Source organism: Triturus cristatus, chromosome 9 (genome assembly GCF_964204655.1).
Source record: "Triturus cristatus chromosome 9, aTriCri1.1, whole genome shotgun sequence".
NCBI classification, from domain to species: Eukaryota; Metazoa; Chordata; class Amphibia; order Caudata; family Salamandridae; genus Triturus; species Triturus cristatus.
The window spans coordinates 90,555,301-90,575,894 of record NC_140592.1 but is presented as its reverse complement, the minus strand read 5'-3'; the positions used below and the strand labels follow the sequence as shown (position 1 = coordinate 90,575,894).

The 20,594-nt window shown below is 42.5% G+C and overlaps 1 protein-coding gene and 1 long non-coding RNA gene across 2 annotated transcripts in view; one reads left to right on the top strand and one right to left on the bottom strand.

The window, feature by feature from the left end:
- OXTR (oxytocin receptor) overlaps window positions 1-20,594 on the bottom strand; it is a 159,311-nt gene that overhangs the window by 27,665 nt on the left and 111,052 nt on the right. The gene's annotated exons all lie outside the window — the stretch shown is intronic.
- Window positions 11,375-20,594, top strand: part of LOC146797462 (uncharacterized) — a 39,421-nt gene continuing 30,201 nt past the window's right edge. Inside the window, exons 1-3 of the long non-coding RNA XR_014968486.1 lie at window positions 11,375-11,423; window positions 12,162-12,226; window positions 12,389-12,431. This is a non-coding gene — a long non-coding RNA (uncharacterized LOC146797462). The remainder of the gene's footprint in view (window positions 11,424-12,161; window positions 12,227-12,388; window positions 12,432-20,594) is intronic.

Here is a 20,594-nt window from a genome sequence, read left to right as displayed (position 1 = left end):
CCCCTCACGTTCATAATGCGGAGGAATGTTTGCATGAAATGTCGTTTGTCTGACAAGGAGACATTCGCCTTCAAGAAGAGACACTTTTATTGTTAGCAATGAATGAAGCAGGGGCTGGATTCGAGCAGGTGGGCGCTTACAATGTGTGTGTTTACACACCCCAGGGGACAGGTCGTGTTTCTCCCTGTCTGTGTCTAGCCTCACATTGCCACACTGCAGTGTCACCCCCCCTCCCCCCCTGTAATAGTCGTATCAGATTAGAAAAGGGATGTTAAATCAATATTCAAAGAGTTCCTTCGGCACACCTGTGTATAATGTCCCAATGTCCTGTACGGGCAGGATTTTGATATTGAAAAGTGACCCCTGGATCGCCCCATGCTACCCCTGGCAATGCTTTTGCCACCCCTGGCCTCATAGATGGCAAAATCAGTGCCTGGAACACAGGGGCAGCTCTTCCTAAATGGGGCTAGTTGGAGCTCCATTTGCTTGGTTTCTGTCAGTTTTTTATTAGACAAATAGTGAATATTATTATTTACTATTAGTGTAATGAAAATAGAGTACATTAGCTGGAATATTAACCTATCTGGAAGCTACAGTCAGTAAAAAATGATGTTAGATGTATGTTGTATGTATGCTTGCGGGTTAGAGTGTGCTTATGTGCGCAAGAGTGTGTGAATTAAAGGTCAAATGGCTTGTGATATCACTTCCTCTACTCCTGGCATTTTGGTGAATTGATCTCCATGACCTGCGGATGAAATTTACCGTAAGAACATATTTTTGCAGGAGACACATGGCCAAAAAGTGGATTTAGCATTTTTCTTCCAACCTCATGAAGTCTGCTAGGTTAATGAAGAGTACAAAAAAAGATCTTCGCATTACTGGTGAAGTCCAACTTTGATATCTTTGCCTGGTCCTGATTTTAATCGAGTCATTGCTCTACCTGTAATTCAGGCATCTTTCTGTTTGTGGAGGAGGCATTTCTGTGAGAGGAATTTTGTGTTTGGTGTGTATATTGAACGTGGTAGGGTTTGGGAAATTTTTGAGGTATTGCTATGAGTGTTCTTGCTGTAGAGGGAGTGGGTGGCTCTACTTTTAAAAATAGGGGGATTTTACTGATTGAAGATTTAGGAGCTGTTATTGTTGTGCTTTGCAGCTTTTCTATAGAATAAAAGAAAGGAGTAAGATATATGTGGACATTGTGAATTGAGTGGTCTGCCCAAAATGTTTGATATCTCACAGGACAGAGCAATCATGTGTTGTGAGTAGGGATTCATAGACGTTTGGCCAGCACTGGCAGCAGGGGTGGAATCTCCATTAGGGCTCTGGGGCTGCACCACCCTGAAATTCCTTCACATCCCTGTACACATATTAAATAGATCGATTTATTTAGAGATACGATCCTATCTCTAAACAAATCAATGTATTAAGTCTGGGCTGTCTGTCCCAGGCTACCTGCCCCGCCTCACTCTGAAGCAGGAGATGGAAGCCAGGCAGTGATAAACTTTGTGAATTGTGACGCATGACACAGGGCTTACTGCTCTTAAGCCCTTATAATGAATTGTTGCAATTGGCAGTATACACTATATCGTACCAGCCGGCTGTTTCCAAGGGGTACGGTAGGATCAAAGTGGGCTCTCTACCTTGATGAAAGTGTGACAACAGGAGAGGCCAACCCCGAACAGACCAGGACATGAGGTAATTAGCCCTATATGACTGGGTGAATTAACAAAAATCCTATTTGAGAGGTAGGTCCTCTCGACTCTTTATATCTATGGTTACCCTGCACTAACACCTTGTGTTGCATGGAGACATAGACTTTGCCCTGGTGAATGCCTCCTGAGTTTACCCTTTGGTAATTTTTAATAAGCCTAGGATACCACCTTAATAAAGGAAACTTTGTGGTTTATCCTAAGTCTTTTTTAATGAGAAAAACTGGATCTCAGCATTATTCAGAAAAGATAAGTAATATCTAAGAACTCTCTAAAGCCAGCCCCTCCTGAGCTCAAGTCCATTCTGGCAAGTATCATCTTACCAGGGTGGAACGGGGTGGCACATGATGAAGCATGTCATATTACATGAGTGAGCCATCCTCATCCAATTCTTCCACAGAGAGATAATGATGTTTTGTAGTTAGACAGCAGGGATTGCGTCACACCAAGCCTATATATTTTCGCCACAAGCCAACTAGACATAGAGCCATGTCCCAGGGTGTCACACCATATTTGTGTTGTGTTTAATATCCACTATAGGCCAGTGACGCTTTAAGCATCATGGTTTAGGGAGCTGGAGTCCATCTCTGCATGAAAGCAGCCGTCTGTCATTCACAGGCATAGATCCCACCCTTTCCCGTTTGTCACACTTACAAGTGGATATAAGCATGTGTATTTTGGTGCCTTGTTCACGATAATGTGAAGTGTTAGAATGCTATTCTTCTGTTATGTATACTGTGCTTAGACCCCTCACCATGCTAACCTCCCCCACAGTGACACCCCAGGCCCTGGCTTCACGTTGCTGGCCCCGTTAGAAGTGGAGCTGCTGTATTTGTTTCCCTGTGAAACTGATACAAAAGACAAGCAGGCCAGGGTTCTTGTTCCCTTGTGAAGTTGATCCAAATATCCGAGTCAAGTGTAAGAGATATGTGTTTACTGTAGACAGTTATCTGCTGAATGACATTAAAACTGGCCCCATCTTCATGCCCTTAACATTAATGCCAAAAATATGGATTGATTTATGAACAGTGAATAATACAAATGTTAATGTAATGCACGTCAGCGATTTAGTTCCTCTCTTACTCCAAGTAGTACTTAATCTTGCCTTCCTCAAGACATAACTATTTAATCATGTTGTGTTTGTTTCTGTATTTTTTTCTGTGCATACTTTGAGCTGCGCATGTGTTTATGAGGAGCTTTGATTGAGAGCTCTAACTCTGAAGCCAAAAGAAAGGGCCTGTTAGTGGGTTGGAATCCCTGCAGAGAACACAGAACAATGGTCATATATAACAGGTGCAATTGCAATTTTGTGAAGATGCTGTGAAGGGGTGCACAGATGGCAAAATAGTTACAGGCCAAAAGTAAATAATTTGCTTAAATGTGAGTGAGTGCAGTGTATGTTTGGAAGTGGTAAAGTGAGGGAGATGCAAGGAAGTGCATTTGGGGAAGAGTGGAAAGAGGGTGCTGAAGAGGAAAGAGAGGAGGTTGAAGATGTGCAGATGGACGGGATGTGCAGTGAAAAAGGACATAAATATCTAACATAAAACACACATAACGAAAGGGCAAAATTCCTTCCACAGGACTCATTATTATAGAAATTTCAGAATTAAAACATTTTATAGGTTAATTATTTATAACAAATCATTGTTGTTATTCATTTATGTTAATCAACTAACAAACATTGACAAAGACAATCGTACCGACAGGTTTTCGGTATAGGTCAGTTGTTGTGTTATATATCTGGATGCAAATACATCTCAGAGAGAAACCAAAGTACTGCTCGGGTGGCACACTATGGGAATCACAGAAATTTATTTTACGTGTTCCCTTTTAGAGAGTCCCCACATTTTTCTTCCACTTAAAGATCGGTCTTCACATATTTCTATATGACTGATTGCAATCAGCAACTGTGGGTCCTTCCTGAAGCCTGGTTAGAGCATTTTCTTCCAAAGTTGATGCCTTATACAGTGCAAGACATTGTGCAGGTACACACTTTAAAAGGTTGAAGTTGTCGCTTTGTACAATTTGCTCATTACAGTAACTGTTGAACATATTACTGCAGTAAGATATAGGGCAGTTTTTTTTATTTGTTCAATATTTCAAAACTATATGTTCCCACTGCTTTATAAGCCTTGCTTCATCACTAAATTAATTTGCTTTAAAATGCACCATTTGCCAATCTCTTTTTTCAATGTTTTTCTCTGGAGGAGGATCCAGCCTGGACCTCACGTTTGTCCATTAAGCCTGTGCGCGTCCCTCACTACATAAAAGTCATGCCACACTTTTACGCCTCACCACTTTCAAATGTCACCAGCCACCACTGACTGGCTGTGCCAGTACTGGTGTCAAAAACTCATCTAACTGTGAGGAATTAAAAAAAACATTATGAACTGCATCTACCATAATGCTTAGGGAGAGCTGTTGCCACTTCACTTCCCCCTTAAATTTAAAGCGGAAGAGCTATTAAGGAGGAAGCAGGGGACTCATAACACTTAGATAACATATTTGGCTTCCTGTGGTGCTGTCTGCTGAGTGACATTACTAACTCTGCTCCAGACAGATCAGCTTCTAAGGCTGAGCCACACTATTTTGCCCAGGGATCTCGTTTTGACGGGAGGATGCAGTGTCATTAGGAATACACCTGGAGCTGAGTTGTTCAAGTTGAAATTCAAGTGCAAGTTGTTCAGAAATCCTGCTCTGCAGTATTTATAGATTGAATAACATGTGCATATATTACTGGCTTGTTTAGTTCACCTTCACTCTTGACCCATGTCTCGCTTGACGCATCCACTGCGGCTGGTCCTGGGCAGCCCAGTGAAGCTGGAAGCTGTCATTGAAGCTGAGCCAAGGGCAGAGCAAACTCAGTGTATGCTCTTTTGGTGGCACCCTCTCTCGATGCTGTTCTCTGTGACCCTGCGTTAAACCACCATGGGCTGGATTCACAAAGCATCCTGTACATTCACACCCACTCACACCAAACTCGTGAATGCAAGTAGCTCTTTAAACATGTTTTCTTCTTTGAAACATATGGGGGGAGGTGTGTGTGTGTGTGTGCTTAGTTTGTAAAAAAAGAAGTGCCAGGGCCCTTATCAAGAGGCCACTCCATCTTGCAACACCCATTGCCCATTCCTGTTCAATGGTGACAATTTGGACTATTCCATGTCGCCCAAAGTTATAAGAATGCTTGGGCGGCTGGTATTAGTCATTTTAACTGTCTAAATAATTATTATAAAACTAATATTGTGCTCATTTCAGAAATATACAGACAGCTCCAGCAGGATGCTGGACTTTCACAAATACCAGTGCCGACAATTAAGTGCCGGTGCCGAGTCCCGGAAAACACCGGGTCAAATTAAGCACGTGTGTGTGTGTGTGCGTGTGTGCTTGTGTGCATGTGTGTGTTTGTGTATATGTGGACTGGTTCCAGTCTTAGCAACAGGGTAAGTTGTTGGGTGTGTTTGCACCCACGGGTTTCAGGTCCTCACATATATAGACAGAGATAAAAATTGAATCGCACTACCAATCAATGTTGAATGGAGAAACCAGATGACTCCATGTCACCGGGACACTAGTTTTCCAGTCCTGGGATTTCATTTAACAAATACATAGTTGTGAATAGGAGAGGATTGCTTTGATTCCTTTCAGCCAATTGCACTTGAAAGAAATTACTGGAAAAAGGGAAGTGCAGAAATGGAAACCTGGGGATATGCGAACATCCGGTCACTGGAGGCTTGCAGTGCTCTCATGCAATTAAATGAGAGAGTCCTGTTTGAGGTTGGCCACAGCCACTGTCCGAGCAGGTAACAGCGGTGGGGCCGTGCAAGGGGGGATTCCAAGGGACGATGCTGAGGGGAAACTAAATAAATAATTAAAATAATAATTAGCTTGGACCGCGGCTAGTTGGCCACCTTGTAAACATGATCACACAGCAATCTTAGATGAGGAGATGCCTTTTGTATTCAGTGAGAGGCCTACTGATTATTCCATAAGTAGTACTTGTTTCTATGTTTTTGTTTTCATTTCTTGTGCCTCCTCTATGCCAGGTTCCTAGCCACAGTCTAACCCTCTGATCCAATCACACGAAGGGGAGGGCGGGGCTTTAGCATTGCACGGATGCAATGGGACCTGGTGCAAGAAAGGAAAGTAGCCCTTTGACTGCTGTTGGGGTAGTACAAAAGAGCCATTATTGGGGTTCAATGGGGCCCTCTGTGATTTGGGCCCCGGTAAACTGCGCCTGCTGCACCAATGGTAGCTATGCCCCTTGTGGAGGCTTTTGAGCAGCTTACCGAACTGTTCATTTAACTTGAGGGCATCCCCTGCAGCTGCTGCCTGATTGCTCAAGTCCAACCTCTCTTCTGGGCCAGCCTCTCCCCCTAGGCCCTCCTTTCTACTCATTCAGAGCTCCCGGCAGCTTCTCTGATGCTTAACAGGCTGCTCAGTTAATATGCTGAGTGCCTGGCATGCCTGGCAGTGGCGTAGCTAGCTCTTTTGCCACCTGTGGCGGTCCCTTGGTGTGCCCCGCCCCCCTTTGCTATGCCACTGATGCCTGGCATCTACTGCCTGGCTCCTCACTGCCCCATCACTGCCCCTCCAGCTCTTACTGTAGTAGGCATTATGTGGGAGGTTGTCCGAGTAGCGGGGCCCCAGAGAGGTGCACTCCTTGCTTGTGATCTCACACTCCCCTCCGGAGCTCCTGTGTCTCCCAAGCTCATCTCAGCCGGCAGGAAATGCTCTACTGTTTCTCTGCTGCAAAAAGTGCAGCGCAGATTAGTGACGAATGAGTGCACGACCATAAATGAAGTATAAAAGACCCAATGCTGCAGGGAGTGTACCCACAGCTCGCATTGAAGCACTCAGCGTCAGGCACTGTCCGTGCTCTACTGCACAGTCTGCAAGTGCTCCAGTGTCTTTCCCTCTGCAGTGATGTTTGTGCAGTGGGGGTACTCCCTGCTGGCTATGGCACTGCAAACAGTGATGCTGCCATGCATTCAGTGAGGATGACTAAGTGCTCGTACAAATCTGAACCTGCCCTTATGCTTGCTGAGACATGGGGCACAGCTAAAGGTGGGCTAAAGATTCGGGAGGACAAATCATGAGGAAACTCTGGGTAGGCAGTCAAGATTTCCGAATGATGGTGAGAGTCTCAGTGTGCACTCAGCAGTACTGAATGTGGGTTCAAAGCACGCTATGGGCCTGATTCTCAAACTGCACTTTGAAGTACGTTTTGTAATACTGAAAAAAGTACTACAAAATGCAATTCACAAACTACGTGTGGAGTTTTACGAGTCCACACTATGTATGCAGAGTTCACCGCCCCGACTGCACAGTCTCCGGACATGTAAGTATACGTTTTAGTAGTAAATGTAGAAAGGATTGGAGGGAGTGGGTGGGTGGGAAAAAGGGCAGCCTTACTACTTAAGGGGATGGGATTAGTGAGTATTAAAAGAGGGCTAGGGAGAAGCATCACCCACAACAGAAGCCAAATGCAATGCTCTGTGGGTGAAGCCATGTAACTTACACTTTTGTAGAAAGTTTACACTCAGAGGGCCTGATTCACAAAAGTAAAGTTAGACCAAAAGTCTAACTTAGACCAAAAGTCTAACTTTAGTAGTAAAAAAGCTAAACTTTAGGTCTAAACTTTGACTTTTGTTCTAAACTTAGACCAAAAGTCTAACTTTAGCAGTAATAAACTTAGACTTTAGGTCTAAATTCAGACTTTTTGGTCTAAACTTAGATCAAAAGTCTAAGTTTAGTAGTAATAAAGTTAGACTTTAGGTCTAAACTTTGACTTTTGTTCTAAACTTAGTAACAAAAGTCTAATCTTTAGTAGTAATAAAGTTAGACTTTAGGTCTAAACTTAGACTTTTGGTCTAAGTTTACTTTTGTGAATCAGGCCCTAAGTTTGTGAATCCTGGATGTAGTAAACTTATCACAAAGTGAAAACCTGTGCAAAAGTATAACCAGCCCCAGAGTGTTTGAAACAGGAAGAGAGACCATGTGAGCACCAGCCATTCCTCCACCCATGCACCCTAACCATACCGTGATTCACTCTCCCATTCTTCCTTTCATGCAGTCAGAGAGACATTCATCCATCGGTGCACTCATCCATTCATCCATGCAGACATCCATTGACTCTTTCTCACTTTGACCCATTGATACAAATACACATACAAAATTGTCAATTAATGAACAAGCACTCTGACGTCAGCAGAACCTGTACCTATTAGCTTGGTAATGTTTGTTTATATATTTACAGTGAACACTAGTCTTCTGCGGAATTTTCATTATGCCTGCAATATCCTGCATAGTGCCCGAATTTATTGTAGGTAATACGAAATGGATTTGTGTCTGTGGGAGACCATCCACCGTAGCGTAAAGAAAAAGTCAACTGGAAAACCCAAGAGATGTTTTTTTTTAACTTTTGAATCTACGACACGTAATAATGTTCTCGTGTTTTATATTTTGCATTTTCAAATAATGGTGCAAATAATAGTGCAGTGGTTCAAGCCCAAAGATTTGCTGATGGCTTCCCCCTTTGTAGCAAATTGTTTGATGGGCAAGTCATTTTCTAAAGATTTCAAACTGGGCATTTAACTTTCAATTTCTGAGAATATTATCTGTAATCAAATTAGTGACATGTTAGTGATTGGTACATTGGTTTTGCCTCCTTGAAGGCGCCTCAAAGCCAAAACGTATCGTTTATGTGCCAACAGGGATAAGAGTGTCACTACAAAGCCCATAGCACCTTGCCGCACGTTACATCTGGAGCCCCGCTGACTTCCTGTTGCATACCTGCACATATATTCACTAAAACACCAGGGCTCACTACTCACCAGGACTCACGCTCATCATAAACCCTCTTTCACAACAACTCACTTGCCTGGAACTGACTGGAGCGATACCCTACAGTACCTGAAATCGGGACTCTCCATAAAAGAAACACTCACATGCACCCTTGCCATATGGGAGGTGCCTCTTTAGTGAGCCTGCACGTCATACTCCTAGGCCGCCTTGCAACATATGGGGGGCGCTGAAACCCTCACAAAGGTCTCTGTGCAGTCCATGGATCTGGTAGCGCTACATGATTGCTTGCATGACGTCTGCTTGTCTGTGCCAGATCCATGCAAGAGCTGTTGAAGCTCTGATGTTGCCAGCATAACTCTTGGGAGACGTTTATCAATAACAGAGTGCTTCAAATTGTATCAAACATTGGAAAGGTCCTGGGAGCAGCACCAAACATCAGTCATGGTTTTTCTACATATAGCAACAAACAATAGACTGCTACATTGTAAACCATGAACTGCCTCCTTAGCCATCTGCAAAATCTCACAAGATCTCCTGGCAGTCATACTGAGAGTAGACCGAGGGCGAGATCGCATATCATCCATCAAGTCAATTCCACATGGGAATCCTTCATCTGCAACAACTCACACAGTTTTGATACTGCTTTTGCAACTAAGAATCATCCCCAACTGCAACAAACTATATTAAAACTGAGACTGGTTTGATAAAACTCTTGCAAGTAATGATGTTCAGCCATTGTTGTTGATGAAAACCTCGACATCTAATCGATTAGTTGACCAGACTCTGTACATTCAAAGATAACTGAGGAGTCCAATTCGGACATGGAATGCCCTGTCACACAGCGGGCAGACAAGTGATGACACTGCCGGTGATGAGCGGGCAGCTCTGCACTTACCCAGCTCATGCTTTCTGTGAGCCTCAGCAGTGTGCCTCACTTTGGAGGTTTGGCAGCCATTGTGAATGAGGCTGTGCTATGCTGGACAGTGCAGTGGTTTTCCAGTTGGCGGTGTTGATCTCGAGGGACTTCAGGGAGGCATTCAGCATGTCCTTGAACCGCTTCTTTTGTCATCCATGGGAGCACTTTCCATGAGTGAGTTCCTTCTAGAAGTGCTGTTTGGGGATGAGCTCATCTGAGATTCTGACAACATGCCCAGCCCATCGGGTCAGAGCTTTCATCAGTAGTGCATGAGCTGACCGTAGACTGGCTTTGGAAAGGACTTCAGAATCTGACACTTTGCCCTGCCATCTGATTCTTGAAAGCTTGTGCAGACAGAACATGTGGATGTGAGTGAGCTGCCGTACATGACTCCGGTAGACAGTCCACCTCTCGTAGGCGTACAGGAGAGTTGGAAGCACCACTGCTCGGTAGACCTTCAGCTTCATTGGTAAGCTGATCCCTTGATGTTCCCAAACGTTGGAGTGCAATCTGGCTAAGGCTGAGCTGGCTTTTGCAATTCTGCAGTTTACTTCAGCATCGTTTAACTCTGCTCTGGAAAGGGTACTGCCCAGGTACACGAAGTGGTCCACTGCCGGCAGTCTCTTTCCATTTACAGTGATGGATGGTTCTGTGTATGGTGTGTGGGAGGCTGGTGCATGACCTCAGTCTTCTTAATGTTGATGGAGACACCTAAGTCTCTGCATGCAGAAGAAAACTTGTCCATACTGGCTTGCATTTCTGGCTCTATACTAGCATTCAGAGCACAGTCATTGGTAAAGAGAAAGTCTTGCAACACAGTTTTCTTCACCTTGGTGACGGCATGCCGTCACCTCAAATAGAAGAGTTTCCCGTCATTTTTGTTCCTCAGGCCGACTCCTTCAGCTCAGTGTTGGAAGGCATCGGTCAGAGAGGGAGAGAATATCATGCTGAACAGCAACATTAACATCGAAGACCCATTGTACGATGAGCTTGATGAGGATTGATGTTGCCTGGTTTCTACTTGTCATAGCTGATGTAACTTTTCGGTTTGTGGGCGTGGCTAGAGTGTTTCTGGAACGTTTTCGCATCCATCTTTTCTTTCCATTGTGAAGCATTTGATTTTCATTTAGCTCGGCACATAGTTATGAAATTATTCTTTTTTTCCACAACCTTTGCAGACCTGACCAGTGGCTGGACATTCAGCTTCACAGAGAAATGAAAATCCACATCTGAAGCATAGCTTTGATTTCTTCGAAGACGTACACTTATGTGCATCTTGCTTTTGCTTGTGCTTGTTTTCACAGCCAAGGCCGATTCATTGTGGGCTGTTCCTGCTTCCATTTCAGCAGCTTGTCGGTCTTCTGCTGCAGCCATCAGAATTTTCTCAAAGCTGTGGGTTTTTCTCAATATGCACCTTCTAAACAAATGTGTGCGGCAGAAATCAATGACTCTAAGGTGCGTGGCTTCTTCGTCTGTGAAATCTCTGAAGAAATTGTTCTCATAAATGCAAGTCAACAGATATGAGAAGTGATTGCAACCATGAGCAGACGATATATGGGTAGTCGACACTTACAAACACCTACTGATACAATGAGGGAGCCAGACAATTGATACTTTGGTATGGCTTAGAATAGACTAGCCCACGAGTATACATCCTTTTTTGACATCTTTTTTGATACTCCTAGACCAGTGAATTATAGTGTCTGGAGAAAACAATCTTTCTCTATATTCATATATATACAATTTATTTACCCTCCAACGCTCTTACATCAATGTGCGTTTGCCTATTTTAGGTGTGGATAAAGCTGTTTCAAATTACAGAAGCCACCGCATTAACAAACTACCGCTTCCTGCTTCCATTACGTCACTTTGTAGTTTAATATGACAACATTAACTAGCGCCGGAATTTACGCAGCACGACTTTAAAAAACATCACCAGTCGGAGCTTCGGTACCTCCCACATACTCAGGAGAGTCCGAGGCACCAACGGATAGGTAAGCGGCAGAGCCACACGCCAGTCGTTGTTTTTGATTTAGCTTGCCAGTATGCTAACGTTACTTACAGAGCATACTGTGTTCCTCATAAGTTAGACATTACTTTACGCGATAAGATGTAAACAAACGAGCATAAGTCGCGTTGTCTATCATAGCATTGACAGCGTTCTGCATCCGATTTCTCAGCCATAGCTGAGGATTTTTTGCTTGAGGTTGTAAATTACAACTATCTTGAGACTCGGAAGGAGGCCCAGTTTGTCCTAAATAAGATGAAACATTTTGGAGTCTCTAGAGAGTTTAGACGCACTAACATCAGCCAAATTACTAAGCAACATACATCGGTATATATGCTTCTTTTCAATTTGGGCGAGCTGAGAGTTTTACACACACAGAGAAATTATATTCCTGTCATTGCTGAGTTAAGGTGAATTAATTTCTAAAACAAGTGATTAGAAGTTTATAACAAGCCCTCTACAGTAATGTATTCGCACTAAAATACGTTGTTACTTCGTATCGGAATTAAACCAGTGAGTCTCATCACCACACAGACTACATTAAGACAGGCCAGCCATTTCATTACTACGAGGGTGTCTATCGTTTCCCGTTTTTTAATTGATATTAGAAACGTCTGAGTGACACTTTAAGGTCAACAAGATAGAGCTAGTTAAAAGATTTAAGAAATACATGTGAATTCTTAATACTTTTATTGATCCGCTACATATAATCAATCTCTAATAGGGCGGGGTCTCCTAAACCTGAATTAGTGACCGGGTGAGGTGAGGTCTGAATCTCACACAAAGCAGGTGAGTGCACTGGTTTTAATTTTTTGTATGACAGTGCGGTATCTCAATATGCATTAATAGAGCCGATTGATATCGTTAGTTTGAGACACACATAATTGTAAGGAACACTTAAAATCATTATTCTGATCACATAAAAAGACCATATGTGTTTTTATTTTACAGGAGTGAAGAGTACCCTGTTTGTTCAGAGATCTCACCACATAAGGTTGTACTTTATGACAACTCTTAGAGCACTTTAATTATCATTATTTTTTCCTTTTTCACAAATTTTGCAGTAGCTGTTGTTGGGTCCTGAAGAAAGCCGGGAACAAGGTCCATTCAGGCTGAAACTAGTTGACCAATCTGTGAAGCAACCTATTTGCTAAAAGTTGCTTATACACGTTTTTAATAGGATTGGCAGAGAGATGGGTATTAAAGTCTGTTTTTCTCTCTCCCAACTCCCTTCTTAATTCTCACGTAAATGCACTGCACTAACACTTTCATCACACAAGAGATGATTTACTACGTGTGTTAAATCATGACCATATCGGTCAGTTTTTTTCTATGAAGGTTTCTTTTCTGGCTTTACCTTTATTGTCCAGTCGCAATCTTTGCTACGTATTTTCCCTCGATGTTTTGAGGAGTAGTAGCAAGATAGAAGGATAACCAAGTGATGACACTGGCCTCTCTTGGCAGTTGATGGAAATCCTATCAATTTGCGTAAATTTCCCTCTTTTCCATTCCTTTTCTTTCTTTTTCACCTACATCTCAGCTCCAGAGTGACTGTCTTAGATAGGATAGTCTATTTGGGTGTAAAGATCTAGGCTCTGTGTTCCTTACAGAGGTTCTTTTTTGACCACCAGTTTCTTCTGTAGTTTTTTCAAATCACTGAATGGATCAAGTCTTTCAATAAATGTGGCCATTGTTTCACCAACCTGTTGTCATGCTTGGTTGAGGACTTACTTTTCATAGTCAACATTGGGCATTGGGTTGAACTTGGCGCTTCTTTTACCTTTTGGTATGATTTGCATCAGTTGGTGAAACTTTCTTCAGCACTTCTTTCACTTCATCGGCTGCAAGGTTTTTCAAGTATTTGATGATCTTTTTTTCATCTTCTTCAATTGCATCTAGGGAGTCATTAAATGTTTTGATCAAAGCTAACCACCTGGCACCAATGTTCTGACTGTTAGAAGTGTAGAAGGGCAATGGAGGCTTCTGGAACACGGCTGCATTGTATTTCGAGATCTCTTTTTCCACAATTGAGAGCACGTGCGGTTCGTACAGCTTTCGCTGTATCCGGTGACTTCTGCAACTTCTGCAAGCACATCCCTTGTGCTTGAAATTAGGTCCCCACACCCGATCTCCAGTTGAAGCATGCTTCCCTTGTTTCTGAAAGTGAGTAAATTCTCTGTTTCTCATCCCTGGTTGTCGCTGCCATTATCTTTCTGCTTCGTTTAAGTAATTGCTCCATAATCAGGGTGTAGCGCAGCATTTTCGTTGACCACGTCACTGGCGGTTTTGACAGATGTTTTGAATGTGCTCCTCTGTAGGGCCTTCACTTTCTTCTTTGGCCATGTATGGGCAGGTGCAGGGCTTTGACTCCACATGTAACAGTCGCAGACTGCTTTACAGCGATTTGAGGCACATTTGACACACACAAGCAGGTTGCCGTACTGTTACTAACTCTCAGGGAGAGCAGTCTTGTTTTCTTTGAGGCACATGTCCCCTACTCGTCAGCAGATGTAGCATCTTTCTCAGCCCTGGAGCATGGAAATGAAATACGCAACATGGGAGCTGCGGTTGAATAATTCTTTCTTCCTCAGTATACACTCACACACTGAGCATTATCTCATACTCAACATTAACCACACCCTAACACCTACCCGCATCTGATGTGGTTCCTATTCCAAGCCCGCCCCAGAACCATGAGGGTTCCTACAACATATAACATCAATATGCTACAGGATGCACCTGGTGCTCACTGGCAATGGCAACATCTTTGCCATGGTTTATACATGTCTGGGGTGCACATCATCTGGACCCACATACCTGGGGCCTATATTATCCAGATGTAGCAATGTATTGCCGCACCAGACTTTCAGTGAGCACATCTGATCTCCAGTGAGATTCCTGGGTCTGTGCAGACATCTTTTGCACAAACATGGAGATCGACATTCTCTGCCACAGGAAAATAAACCTTAAAGACCAATCCAATATTGCCTTTTTAGATACATCGTTTCACCGATCCAAGATGTAATTTTTTATCTTTCTTTTTCTAGTTAAAGCCCTATGAAAGCAGTGGAAGCCTGGCTTTCCATGTTTGCAATGCAGTCAAAGTCTGTTCTCAACAGAGTCATTGCTGCTTCACTACTATATTTGACCCTTACATTTGTTCTGGATTCATCAACTCTGCATCAATGGAATATGGGTTTACCTTCAACACTGTTATCTCTCTCAGTACTGCTGTGGCCCCAAGTTCTTCGAGTCTGGTTTCTCTTCTGCTACTGTCACACCTTCTTTGAGGTTTTTTTTTTAGCAGACTGGTGTTTTCCTGTAAATGAGTGGCCCTTCACTACAGACATCTGCACTTTGAACATACACTAATTACGAAAAGCACACAATATTTATCAGTAGGATTACATTGGAAATTCCAAATCACAACCAAGGAATTGTAATTTGTGTGTATCATGACATGACATATGAAAAGTGAGACAATGGGTGAGGGTTCTGCACTGGTACACTGGGGTTATCTCTGAGACAGCGTAGACTAGAGGGACCAGGATCTGCCAACTACAAAATTCTCCTAAGTGGGCATGTAAGAGTACTTATTACCTGCAAAGGATATATTGCTCTCCAATCCCCAACATTCCACTAAGTGGGCTAATATATGTTATCCTGGAACCCACAGAGGGCTACTAAAGTGTATTCATTCTTGGTCTCACATGATTTAGGCACCTGTTTTGCAGTTTTTACTGGCTTCCATTGAATTTTTGGTGATTTCATTGTGTAGATTATAGGGCACTAGTCCAGGTGTGTCATCACCAGGGCTCTTAGTATCACAATGTGTGTCGGTAGTTTACAAGACTGTTTGGCATTTCTTGAGTAAAGACAGTTGCAATTGACTGGATTGACAACTACAGTAATATCAAAGAATTTAGAATCAAAAATAATTTCCAATTTTTTTAATTTACTTTTGTCTGAGTGGCCTGAGGAGATCACAGACTGGTGGGCGAGTCAAAGTTGAGTGATGATGGCGATCCCCCACAGAGCTCATGGTTCTCTCTGCATCCTAACAGTAATACAAATACCTTGTGCCTTGCTAACCTCCGCTTGCCTACTCGATGTTTATTCAAACTGTGCCCAGTGAATATATAAATTCTTCTTGAATCCAATCTCATTACATGAGAAGGTCCAGCTACAGCCCAGCTTGACTGAACTGTTTCAGGAGGTGAGGATGATTCGTCCAGAACAGTTCGGCCACACCAGTAGCTCAGTTAAACTGGGGTGCTAGTTTAGGCGTTTGTCTGCCATTTATGGCTCTCAAAATGCAGCAGCACGGGGTGTCAGAGTAGGCAGTTGGAGGTAAGCCCCTACCATTCAAAGGAGGTGTTCACTGTTGGGATGTAATGTCAGAAAGGTGGACAACTACGTTATGTATTCTTGGTATACATGGATACTACCTGGATTTAGAACCTGGGAAGTACACAGTTATGCACAAATGGAGAGCAAATATTGGTTCAGCTTCTTTGATCGTGGATGCCCAAATACCAAAAAAAGGAAATTATTTTTAACACTCTTCTAGTAATCTATCTTCGCTATTATGGACTCTACCATCCTTGAACCATTTTCTTCTCCCACTTTGGTTCAAGCTTTTAAACTTCCATTTGATGTAACTATCTTCAGCTGTTGGCTTTTTTGCTCTACTGAAAACCTACACAAACCCTTGCGGCAACAATCCCTGGCTGTCCTCAGAATTGTCCTATGCCACTTCCTTGGTGTGCCACTTTGAACACCTCTGGCTCATGCTCATAGCTGAAGATCTTCTTTCTTTCTTCCTGGCTGTCATAACACCTTTGACTCCAAGCTCAAATATGCTAAAGTATACATCTTACATCAGGTGATACAAGACCAGGTCACTCATCCTAGTCAACTATTTCAGACTTTTAATTGTTTGCTCTCTCCATCGCTCCCCTATCCTTCTCAATGCTCCTCAAGTTCTGTTGATGATCTTGCTTTATATTTCACTTCTAAAACTTCTAATATTCATACTTCTTTTCTTACTTCATCAACCATCTGCTCTGATCGTTCCACTGTGCTTGTCCCAACTCCTTCTCTCAATGCTATTCTTCTGTCTCCCTGCCCGACGCTTTTGTCTTTTAAGTCTATTTCCGAGACTGAGGACCTAGCCTTATTCTAGAGGTCAGGGCTTACAACCCCCGCTACTGATCCTCTACCGTTTTCTCCTGTGAAGAAGCTTTTTATGTTCCATGTCTCCTACCTGTCTGTTTTCTGGAACATATTTTTCTATCTTGAATAGGTTCCATTGGCTTTCAAGTCAGCCACAGTCAGTCCCATGAGGGGTCCTTCATCAGGGTAATATAAAATACTGTAACCATTCTGAAAAGAGAAGAAATATAACTTGCAAAAGAGCAAGAGATGTCGGACTAGCATCGCTTGGGGGCATTTATCACAAATCGTTACTCCATTTGCGCCATTGCACGCGTAAGAACTCTAGTTGTTTTGCAACAATGTTTTTGATTTAATAGTTCTTTTTTCATAGTTATCTCATGACGGGGGTACACCAGTGATTTCAGACTTATGTATGCACCCACTTTGCTCCTGAACCTTGATTTTTATTAGTTATATTTCTTAGCTTTTCCCAGTCTTAGCACACTTGCCACAAACTATCACACATGGAAATGCTGAGGAACTGCAGTCACCTGATCCACCCCTACCTGCCCTTCAAACTGCTACTCTAGAACAAGTGTATTGTCCATTTAAGGCCTGGGCAAAAGTTAAATTACGTTGGCGTAATTTGCATAACTTCAGGAATTTTGCATTATGCGTGGTACACGAAATTCATGAAATTACAACAATATGCCATGTCAATTACAATTCCACTCACTAAAATATTAAGGTGAGCAGGAGCAACACAAACAACTAGAATGTGAGCAGCTATCGTTCACAGCAATTGTGTTTTTGTGCTATTGAAACGCATCCTTGTGCCAAAAAATTGACTCAAACGTATTTCATGCTAAAATATAGCACTAAATGACAGATCTGCATTTTGTATAATTACCAGTAATTTCACGTAATTGCCCTGACATGTCATGTAATTATGAGACAGCAAATTAAGCAAATTTCAAACACCCTAATTTATGATGAAGGCTACCTGTCCATCTCCCCAAAAGTGGAGAGGGCTAGCTGACCTAAGTTTGAGTTGAGGGTTCCAAAAAGCTAAGGTTTGAGAAAAAACAGATTAATCTCCCATTTTAAAATAAATATTTCATACCATTATGACAATAGAGAGCAGTGCTCCTACGTGTACTGAAACCCAACTTTTTACATATAGGTAAATGCCTAGGTTGTTTTTCGCGGACCTTAACCTGTTTTGAGAGGCTCAAACCTTGGCAGAGAGCAGTAGCGACAGGTGACATTCGAAAAAGGTTGGGCATAAAAGTGGGGTATGATTTTTACATAGCATGTAAAACGAGCAAGCCTAATGGGCAAACATAGGGTCTGAGGGGTCCTCTCCAGAGGATTTAGTTTTTTTAAGTTTGGCAAATAGTACAGTTTAAAACAAATGAATTTAGTGAGAAAGCAAGGTTTATAAAGCATTGGGAACATATAGTCTTGAAAAATTAAACACATTAAAATCTGCCTCATATCTTACTGCAATAATATGTCAACAGTTACTGTAATGTGCAAATTGTACAGCGTGACAACGTCAGTCCCTTTAAAGTTTTTGCTTGTCCAGTGTCTTGCACTGCATGTGGCATCAACTTTGGAAGAATATGCTCTTACCAGGCTTCGGAAGCAACTACAGCTGCTGGCTGCAAACAGTCATAGTGCAAAAAGGTCTTCAAGTGGGATGAAAAAAATAGGAGCTCTCTAAAAGGGAACATGTAAAATACATTTCTGTGATTCCCATAGTGTGCCATCTGGCTGGTATTTTGGTTTCTCTTTGAGATGTTTGTCAATGGTTCTTTGCTAGCTGTTTAAGATAAATGAGTAGTAACAATGATTTGTTATAAATTGGAAAATAATTGGAAATGCTTCAATTCTGAAATTGTGAGGCTATGAATTAAATATTGTGGCCTGTGAAAGGAATATTGTACTTCGGTTATGTGTACTTTATGTTAGATATGTATGTCCTTTTTTTCTGCACATCACATCCATCTGCACATCTGTAACATCATCTATTTCCTCTTCAGCACCCTCTTTTCACTCTCCCCCAAATGTCCCTCACTTCACCCCAAACACATATGCTGCACTTAATTATCTTTTACTTTTGCCTTGTAAATATTTTGACATCTGTGAACCCCCACATCACACACATTTACATAGAATTTCAATTACAACTGGAACACACATGACCATTGTTCTGTGTGCCCTGCAGAGAGGCGAACCCACTGACAGGCACTTTCCTTTGCTTTTTGCCTCGGCGCCAGAGTTCTCAATCAAAGTCCCTCATAAACACCTAGCACGACTCAAAGTATGCACTGTACAAGAGCAATAAGATGCATGAAAAAAATACAGAAGAACAAGGTGAGGGAATAGCTAACACTCTTGGGGAATGCTAGATTAAGTAAAACATGTGAAATAAAAGAGAAACTGAATCCCTGACTGATACACTCAGCCATACTGGCATTCATGGCTGGACAGGAGTCCCAGGAGGCCGGTTTTCACACTTGGAGGCCGTTTTGGCTTCCATGAGTGGTGGAACACATTACGCGATTGCGGTGGCAACTTGAAAGAGTTACTCTGGTTCTAGCATGCATTGGCACGTTTGCACATCTATCCACTGTTGAATCCATTCACTGAGCAGGCTGTTACGATCCTTGAAAAAGTTCCTATCTCGCCTGTCTTTTGATGCAAAGAAAATGGTGATTCAAGCACTAATAACGTCCAGACTTGACTATGGCAACGCACTTTACCTGGGTCTTCCAGATTACCTTCTCCAGAGACTTCAAGTTGTGAAGAATGGAACACAAATTCTTCTCAACCTTTCTCCACAAACTCATGTGACCCCGCATTTGAAAAGGCTTCACTGGATTCCAATTAAAAAGACGATTCTTTTAAAAAACCCTGGTCCTGGTTCATAAAGCCTTACATGACAAAGGAGCAGTGTACTTGAGGAGGAGGATTTTAGCTTATGCTCCACCCAGGAATTTACAGTCAGCCCATGGCTATTTGGCTAGTACTGGAGGCAGATCCTTTTCCTATCTTGGGCCGGTGGCCTGGAATAAGCTTCCCATGGAACTTCATGACCCACCAGAGACGTCCATCTTTAAATTAAAAACATGGTTCTTCCAACAAGCATGATTTGACACTCAGCACTTCCACAAGCAGCCTACGTTTAGCGTCAGGACACTCCTAGGAGTATGAGTGCGTTTTATAAATCTCCATCATCATCACATGGGGGCTGAATTTATCATTTTTGCCAGGGCTTTTTTAAGTTCCCAGTACGGCCCTGCCGACATTTACTCCACACAGCTTTTGAAACAAGCACTCGCAGTGCCAAAATTTCTGGCTCAAAAGTGTTAATCCGTGTACACTCAAGCATTCACAAATGCTGTTTTGTGCATGTCATATGTACAGTTGGTGTTTAGCACATTAAAATCAGACCTACTGGCTTTGCCAATGCTAGGTGAAAAGAATCACTAAGGGACTGTTTTCTTTTTAAAATGCAAATAGGAAGAAAAAGAATTGAATGTGGCACAGTGTGATGATAGAGTGTACTTTTCTATGTAAAATAGTCCCTAACGCCATCTATGAAAGCACTTACTAGAAAGCGGATTGATACACCAAATAATCCTCTGGGTGCAGCCAAAGCCAACTCTATGAATGTTTGGAAATACTGGTAAAAATAGGGCTCAGAATGTGCTGTGCTGTCACACCATACCTTTCCCGAACCAGTACAAATTCTATTAAGGGTCTGATGGCCCGCACTCAGCTGTTGATGTTGCACCCACTAACAGTGTGATAGGAGCCAGAACACTATAGTCCATCAATTCATGCAAAGGATATGATCCCATACTTGAAAATTCCTCCACCACACTGACACAATCCGACAGGGGGGAAGATGGTAGTGGCAGCATTCTTGTTAATCATTGCTTTTTTTATACAATATGTGCTTTAGGATATTGGAGTGTCTTTTTTAACTCTG